The sequence below is a fragment of the Plectropomus leopardus genome, chromosome 21 (assembly GCF_026936395.1).
Source record: "Plectropomus leopardus strain MGB_pleo_1.0 chromosome 21, ASM2693639v1, whole genome shotgun sequence".
Lineage (NCBI taxonomy): Eukaryota > Metazoa > Chordata > Actinopteri > Perciformes > Serranidae > Plectropomus > Plectropomus leopardus.
The window spans coordinates 15,636,063-15,643,537 of record NC_142196.1 but is presented as its reverse complement, the minus strand read 5'-3'; the positions used below and the strand labels follow the sequence as shown (position 1 = coordinate 15,643,537).

General features: G+C 38.1%; 2 non-coding genes across 2 annotated transcripts; one reads left to right on the top strand and one right to left on the bottom strand.

Moving 5' to 3' along the window:
• Window positions 1-6,531: 6,531 nt before the first annotated feature.
• Window positions 6,532-6,617, bottom strand: trnay-gua (transfer RNA tyrosine (anticodon GUA)). The gene is given in 2 exon segments: window positions 6,532-6,567; window positions 6,581-6,617. It is a non-coding gene; the product is annotated as a tRNA-Tyr (tRNA).
• Window positions 6,618-7,084: 467 nt separating this feature from the next.
• Window positions 7,085-7,157, top strand: trnaa-agc (transfer RNA alanine (anticodon AGC)). Its single transcript has one exon. It is a non-coding gene; the product is annotated as a tRNA-Ala (tRNA).
• Window positions 7,158-7,475: the final 318 nt, after the last annotated feature.

The window sequence follows — 7,475 nt, the reverse complement described above, 5'->3', positions numbered from 1 at the left end:
TTTGCTCCATATGACTGCTTGTGGTGACTCAAGACACATGCTGATTGCTTTGTAAAGTAGCTTGTGGGTTACTTATTTTATAGTCTGCGTGCATTATTAAGGTTTATCTGTCTGCACCAAATGCCTGTAAATTAGTGGACCTTTGTTTTTGCTTGATAAGGTGCAGCTGCTAATGAAAAACACACGGCACAAACAGCTCGGCACATGAACATTTTAACTGGAGGTTTCTGTGCCATGCCCATGTGCTGGGGGACAATGGATGTGCCATGGCAACAGTCAGGCCCAGTGCCAGTGGAGGCATAATCCTCTCCCCATTTCCATGGGTCTGAATGCAGTCCCCCACAGTCATACCCCCCACAAAGAGGTCCTGCATCTTTTCCAGGCAACTACGGCAACACTGCAAAACAACAACAAATGTGTTGTAGACAGTAGCAGGGTTTGGAAAGAGTACTAGAATAGCCAGTACAAGTAGAGGTACACTGTGATGTAACTTCAGTTTTATTTGAAGTGAAATACTTGTATTGGAAAGTACTAAATGGAATTTACACAGGCTGCATTCACAAGCTGCTCCGATGGTCCTATTTCCCAAGTTCGGATGTGGTTCTTCTGACCTCATGATCTTTAAGTTGTAATGTGGAAATAACAGGGACACTAAAAAGAAAATGTGCATTGCTCAAAGCATTTAAAGCTTGATATTACAAGGTCATTTTTTCCTGCACTTGTTGCTGCACCAGTACATCCCTAAAACTACTATAATAATGCCTTACCCAACTATTGCTGATGAATATTTTTTTTTTTACTAATCTAGGTCACTCCACATAGGCAGCAACCAGCAGTTACACGCTAGTACCACAATACAAATTACAATATGAGAATTGATAAGTTCTTTATTATCAACTTCACATTTCCTTTTGTCTGCCATGTTTTTGCATATATAACGTAAACTAATGGGGTGTTTATGTGAATCTTCCAAGTCAGTAACTAATTTTCATGATCATTCCAGCATCACATGAATGCATGGTTAGTTACATATTTGATCATCTAAGAGGAAAATGATGTAGTTTTACTGAAGCCATTTAATAATTTATGCCCTACCACACAAATTCTGCCAAAGTAGTGGAAATCTTCAGAGAATTTTAAATATAATTTGTTTTGCGGGTAAAGAAGATGAGTCAAGCTTAACTAAATTAGCTATAACTGTTGCTTTGTCTGCAGCATTTGTCCCTGCAAGCCTGAGTAGAATGCTTTACGATCAGTTGATGTAACACAGTGAAAGTAAAAAAAATTGATTTTTGTCATTTAAAGAAGTACAATCAGGTGAAAAATGACAACTTCCAATTAATAACTTTCCACCTTGCATGGTCTAACACCTTGCTGCAAACACTTTTAAACCATGTGATTTGATGTTCACTGCTACTTTTCCTTAAGTGTTGGCGTAAATGACTAACATGTCACATGTTGATTTTTAAAAGTATTCGCTGCAAACAGATCAGAGGTCGACCACACACGGGCGATTCTGCTTTTACATTAACAATTTACAAACCTGTTGTTGCCAGACAACTATGAAACTGCCTGATGTGCCATATGACTACGTCAATGTGCCATATGACTACGTCAATGGCACATCACCTGTGCACAGGACAGCACATATATTACACTCACTCCTCTAAGTGTACACAAGGGAAAAGTATTTGGAAGATATTTCTGTTAATTAATTTCTTCCACAGGCCTTGTCTTTTCTGCCGCGTGCACGCAAATTTAACACACACCATGTAAACTAACACACACCATGAACAGACACACACCTTTGCAGCATAGCAGCTGTGTTTAACTACTCTAGCATCAGCCTCAGGAGCTTTCCTAAGACAGGTGAGCTGCATACCTGCTGATTCCCCCTGAGGTCACAGGTACTGTATCTGCTTGTGAGGCCCCTAGTGCTCCTTTGGACTGACTCTATTTCTGCTGAGAGGTCTCTGGAGACACATTGCAATCCGCCATGGTATCTCTAATTGATTTACCTGTTCCCTCTTACAACACTGCGGGTATTACAGGACTCATGGCCTATTGCTTAATTGCCTACGCAGCAGTTTTACACCTTTAATGCTCTTTGACACACAAACTCTATATATGCATCTTTAAACAAACACACCATCAACACACACGTGTACACGTGCATACAGACATCAAAAATGTTACATTTCATGCAATTGCACATCCTCCTTTAATTACTCTCTAACACATTTGCGCCTGTTGTCTTGATCATATTTAAATAGACTTGCCCTTACCATCAGATTGAACTAGAGAAAATAAACAGCATTTTTTATAATAAGCTATTCTTGTTTACTGGATGCCATTACAGGCGCATTAAAAAATGTATTGTGTGTATTTAGAGCCACCTTGTGGGGAATTAGAGCGCTTACAAGGACAGTGTGCATGTAGGATGAAAATCAATTAAAGCACATTTGAAGTTAATTACAGTTTATCAAGAGTAGGGTTCTTGGTTTGTAATCATAAAGTATTAATTGTTCAGTGAAAATGATATTAGGTCTATATTATCAAATATAGGGGCAAGTGCTCTATATAGGGCCAGACAAGTAAAAATAAGATGATGCAAACCTGGAGCCTTTTGCTAACACTTTGAGTTAGCATTTCTAGATTTGGATGTATGTTTTTGGAACAAGTATGTAGTGCTAGTGTAAAATAAGTCCAGAGTTACTAAACCTAATTACTGAGACCCAGTTAACAACAATGTATTGCAGATTCATTCATTCATTCGTGTGACTGAAGAGATAAATCTCTTGTTTCCATCCACAAACAAACTGACAAGAGTATGAATCATAAACTCTAGATGCAACAGCATAACCACAAGAACAATGTAATCTCTTTGTGATGTAGACCGCAGTGATGCCATTATGCAGGAGTACATCTACTGGACAGATCTTGCCCTCTTCCCACCACTAGATAGCACTCTTTTACTATGTTAAAGGCCAGAGGGCTTTACTATCACAGCTCCATAGTAGAAACTATAGCCTGATGCTACTTCCATCAGTATCATCAATAATTAAAATAAAAAGATGATTAGATTAGAAAAATTAAAAAACAATAGTGATAGCAGCAACAACAGAGCTCACAAGTTAGCACTTCAGCAGGAGACTATTGTTAAATCTCTCTGTCTCTAATACTGCACTGGTGTTATCTAATAAAATGGTCAAACAAATGCATTTTTTAAAAACATAAATTTGCACTATTTCATTCATTTCATTTTGTTACCAAGATATGTCTACTACTTCTTGTTGAGGCACTAAAATCCAGATAAAAATAGTAATTGGTCTATCTCAATGGGTACATGTTGAAATTTTTTACTGTGTTCAAATTTACTGAACCACAGAAACTTCAAACTGTCTGTGCATCAAAGAAAACTTGGTGATGACTTGGCGCTACACGTTTCTAAGTTTAACTTTGTCCCTTAGGGTCTCTACCACAAGTTAAAACATCCACACGATATTTATAATAATGTAAGCATATTGCATGTTTACTGTACCCTCAGTGGTACCTGCTTAATGTAGGCAGGCTCTTGGTGTTTAAACATTCAGCTGCTGGATGTTTAAATCACTCTGCTTCACTACACTTTGAATTAAAGTGTTAAAGATAAGACAATGCGGACTGAATTTCTCATGGTGCACAGGGTGTGAGGTTTAAATCTAGCTAAGAGAGGCACTTGAGTGCTGAGCGCATCTCAGTTTCCCATGACCATGAGCTGCAGCGGTGCCTGTTAAACCGGACTGACGTCTCTTTTACGTCATTGTATGGCAGATGGTGTTACATAAAACTCCAAGAGGGAATCTGACTGTTTGATTTCATCTTTCTTATCAAATGACATGTCAATGACAGTGATGAAAGACTGACAAAACAGAGGGTTAACATTACATTTATCATGTAAATCTACTATCCTACTACTGTATCTCTGCATGATCAACCCCTACTGTGATTATAACTACCAGTTGGTAAATGTGACCAGAATGAGCTTATATTGGTCCCATGTGCTGCCTAGTTAAGTATGACTACCCAGTATGGTGGTTAGACTGGTGCATTTAAAGTAAAACAGTATGCAGCTGTTGTGTAATTGTGCATTTTTTTTTTTCGGTACATCTCTTTTTGAGTTTTTGTGTACTGTGTGCGTTTGTTTTATGGTAGCCTTACATGGTTAAACAAAGGCCTTGGTTCAGCATGTCTGATGTAAAATAAAAAACAAAAAAGCTTTTTCCTAAGGCCAGCATTTTTTCAAAATTATTTGTAATGGAAGCACAGCATAATAATGCAATGCTACAAATGGCAACAGTGTGACGAGGCACTAAGCATCTATTCTGTGTGTTTGGCTTTTTTTTTCTGAGTGCAGAGGGTCCCCAGAACACACTGTAAGACCCGTAAGACGTTTCAAATTTAGGTGCGTTCTACCAGCAGGAAAAGGCACTGTCATCTTCACCGTCACTGATGATACACAACAAAGCAGGACTAAAAAAAAGGTGTAACAATTGTGATTATACTAGTAAACATACCTGTGCTTTCATTTAAATGTGTAGTATTATTTTGTAATGCCTGGTTAGATTTGAAGTACATGGTAATTTACCCAGCCTCTTTTTAGCAGGTAATGATACAGAAGGATGTCAGAACTGAGGAAAGAAATGTTGACTACCTTAGATTACTCTGGTCTGCATCCACAGATGTCCTACGCACAAGACGCCATCATGAAGTCTCACAGGTTCACATGGACATGGAAGCTTAGTCTAAAAATGCAAAAGCAAAAATAGATGAGGCATGTTCGTTTCCCACATTATCATACATTTTGCACACTTGTCTGCCAAAAATTGCCAAAGTATAAAGAGCTGACAGGAAACAGATAAGAAAATACAAGCGGAAGACAGTCTTTGCAAAAAAAGAATACACTGCACACTTCTAGTGGATCATAAGTGTTGATTAAGAGTGATTACTTCTGTATGAGTCTATACATATTTTCAAAGAAAAACATCCTACATAATACATCTTAAATCAAAATAACAGACTAAAATACTGTAAAGTCTCCATAATCATTACAGACTACAGTATTTCACCCATTAATTAACCAAAATCATGCTTTTCTAAACTTGTTTTGAAGTGAAGAATTTGATTTCAGAGGGTCTTTTAAGGACAAATATGAAAAAAAAACTGCCCACATTATCTGAGAATGCTTACAAAGACCTTTTAAATCACTGGCAATGGCTGCTTACCATCTGTATGAATACAATATGACTTCCACCTAACTGAAATATTCATACAGGAGAACAGATGGCACCCTTTGCTCTGCTGCCTATTCTTGTCCCATATACACTTTTATCTTGCTTATGAGCTTGTAGACCTTTATGTGTGTGGTTGTGTGTGAGAGCATCTGTGTATTTTGTGGCATTGGTAGTACCTTCAGACCCTTTCACAATATAATCCAAAAAAACGTTGCGTAAAAGAGAAAAAAAAGGGCCGCATTAAGCTCTTTAAACTGTCAGCCTCTGTCTGGCATTCACACTGGCTTTTCGTCATCAAGCCATCTTCGTACTTAATTTGTCAATCTTCAATCTTGATTGCACTTTTACCGACACACGTTGTAATACAATGAGTCAGACAGTAATGGCTTAAAAATTAAGAATTCACTTCATTCACAAAAGCATAGCCCAGAACGTTGTCTTAATTGAGCCATCTAAATGGTAAGCATTTGAGCAGTCCTTGCTTGTTGTTAATGAATATGTATCCATACTGGTTCAGCCTTTTTAAAAACTTAACTTAGGTTTCCAACATGTGGTCTGTTGTGACGTGGTCTTGGTGGACACCAAATGAAACAAAGAGACAAATTAGAGAGGGGAGCTGGAGAGTAAAAGTCATTCATTTTCAGTAATAACAGCTGTCTAAACCATTCAAATATGACTCGCTGACGCTGACATGCCCTTGTAAAAAAAAAAGCATTGTGTGCATAGCCATGTCGCCTTCTTAAAAAGGGAATACAGGGGCGAGGAGGCAGGTGTCATATTGTATGAGTCAGAGATGTGATCACTTTTCGTTTAACGTGCAGAACGATAATGCGGAGCACGCAGTATGCTTACTGACAAGATGTCCATTGCAATCAAAGCAGTGGAGAACATCTGCAATCTAAATTTCTTGCCCAACAGAGAAAACAAGGATCTTCAACCCAAGTATCTACTGTTTATTAAAATAGTTGCCAATTTTCGATCAGCTAATTGATTAATTTACTGATCAACTTGACAAATCATAATTTGTAACTGAAATATTGTGGAGTAAAACTATATAGTGGTGAAAACAAAAGAGTCAAGTTAAATACAACAATTGAGATTTCTACTCAAGTACAGTACTTAGTTTTTTCCAGCGCAGATAAATCCAACGACTGGTCTGTAGGTGTATCAACAGTTTTGGGCCGTGTAGTTGTGTAGTTTAGAGTCGTTTTACACCAATTACGTTGAAATGATAACGTAATTACAGAAAAAGAGTCCCTCCTTCGAGCCGGATTCGAACCAGCGACCTAAGGATCTCCATGTTTCCACTACAGTCCTCCGCTCTACCAACTGAGCTATCGAAGGGAGATGATAACTACTTTTGATCACATGGTTTATAAAATCACTTAAAAATACATGTGTTACGCCACGTTTATGTATGGAGACCTACGCAAATCAAACACATTTTCGCTGTTGTTGATACAGTGCCGCGACTGGGGCGAAAGAGTTGCTTTTAAGCTGTGTTATCTGGCCTAAATGACATTACGAGAACGATATTTAAACGAAACCAGCAATTATACTTTAAAATCTTCCCATAGTTCGTGAACGTTGAAGTTAGCTGCTAGTTCGCTAAAGTTACAAGATAGCAGGCTACGTTAGACGTACGCTAGGTTAGCTTGCTACTTTGTCGTGCGACGCTCAATTTAACATATTTTTAATGCGGCATATATGACAACAACTAAAACACAAATTTCATACATGTGCAAGACATACATGCGGACATTGCTGTGATGTCTATTGAAATATCTATACTTTTGCAACTGACATTTCAAGGGGAATTAGCTCAAATGGTAGAGCGCTCGCTTAGCATGCGAGAGGTAGCGGGATCGATGCCCGCATTCTCCAAGTAACTTTTTTTTAAAAAAAACAAAAAAACTTTTATTACATAGTTTCCACGACACTGTGATGACAGACATCCTAATGCTTCTGACTCATTACAGTTCTGTTTTTTACTTGCCATTTCTAACAACATAGTGGCGAATACATGACAGTTTGGCCACAAATCTCATTGGGATGGGGCAGCTAGCTTTAGCGTTCGTTAGCTAGCTGTCATGGTGCGGAGAGCTCTTAGCTAACTTACTTGTTACCGAACAAAAACGTCATTACTAATTTAAAGACGACGTCATTTGTTAAATGCAGTGGGAAACATAAATCTCTTTGCAT